This window comes from Dendroctonus ponderosae, unplaced genomic scaffold (genome assembly GCF_020466585.1).
Source record: "Dendroctonus ponderosae isolate FM_Combo_2020 unplaced genomic scaffold, Dpon_F_20191213v2 Dpon_F_20191213_1, whole genome shotgun sequence".
Lineage (NCBI taxonomy): Eukaryota > Metazoa > Arthropoda > Insecta > Coleoptera > Curculionidae > Dendroctonus > Dendroctonus ponderosae.
Genome location: NW_026017110.1, coordinates 16,746,354 through 16,747,624, shown reverse-complemented (window position 1 = coordinate 16,747,624; position 1,271 = coordinate 16,746,354). Strand labels below are relative to the sequence as shown.

General features: G+C 44.8%; 1 protein-coding gene across 1 annotated transcript in view; it reads left to right on the top strand.

Annotated features, from left to right (window-relative positions):
* The window catches only part of LOC109545563 (odorant receptor 67c-like), a 7,709-nt gene that overhangs the window by 588 nt on the left and 5,850 nt on the right, over nt 1-1,271 (top strand). The window lies entirely within an intron of this gene.

Genomic DNA, 1,271 nt, shown 5'->3' with positions numbered 1-1,271 from the left:
AACACAGCATGGAAATATATTTTATTTTTTGAACTGTGGGCATTAATTACATACATAAACTTGTTTGCATAGACTTGGAACTTTCACTTTTAAATTGGGTCTGTATCGTACAAATTTTAGCACAAAAAAATATTATTTTTTAAAGCAGAATAATTGAAATGGTACAAAAAGAAACAGCGCCGAAACCGTTTTTTTTTTATCGAAATCGAACAGTCAGTATGAGACTATGAAGGCTTTCACGGCCGGTCAGATTACATTTAGGAATGTTTTCCGGGCTTTGAACTTTGACTCCTGGTGTTGATAAAGGATCCCGTTTGTCCTTGGCCGATCTCAAAGTCTGTTGGATGGTTCCAGTTGGTTTGAAAATGGTTTTTACTTGGTGTTTCTCCAGTATCTTGCCGATCCTGTCCGTGACTCCATGTATGTACGGGAGGCAAACCCAACTCTTATGCTCATCATGCGTCTCTGTTGTCTCTGAGCGATCTTCACTGTTTTTTGGTCGAATTGCTCTATTGAAATCTTTCTTACTGTATCCATTCCAACTAAAGGCCCTTTCCAAGTGTTTTAATTCTCCCTCTAACTCGGCTGGTTCGCAGATTCTTCTGGCTCTTTCGGTGAGAGTTTTGATGACTCCTCCCTTTTGACTGGGGTGATGGTTTGGACCACTGTGCAGGTACCGGTCGGTATGTGTCGGTTTCCTGTACACCGTGTGGGCCAGCTTTCCGTTGGCTTTTCTGGTCACCAAGACATCCAAAAAAGGCAGTCGCCCATCCTTCTCCACTTCCATAGTGAATTGAATTTTAGGGTTTATTGAGTTGATGTTCTCAGGAAGTCTTCCAGTTCAGTCAGACCATGGCCCCAAACAACAAAAGTGTCATCCACATAGCGGAACCAGCACTTAGGTTTCCTCACGGCTGTGTCCAGAGCGTTCTTTGCGCCGAAGCGTTGGAACCCCCACCCATCCCCCACGCATGAGCACACACAGCTGGTCTGCATAAATACGACTGGGAATCCAGCAGTTGAATCATTCTTAGTCGGAAAGCACGGGAGGTCACTTCGCCCTCATCGCCTTTGAAAATGTCCACCGCAGTTGTGGACGAAACGTCAGGAAGAAGTTCCGATAGACCACGGCTTCAAAGCCCGGAAAACATTCCTAAATGTAATCTGACCGGCCATGAAAGCCTTCATAGTCTGATAAAACGCCTCTACGGGGAGGATACATCGAGACTGATTCGACAACTGGAAAACCTGCGTAAGAAGAAGGCGCAGCT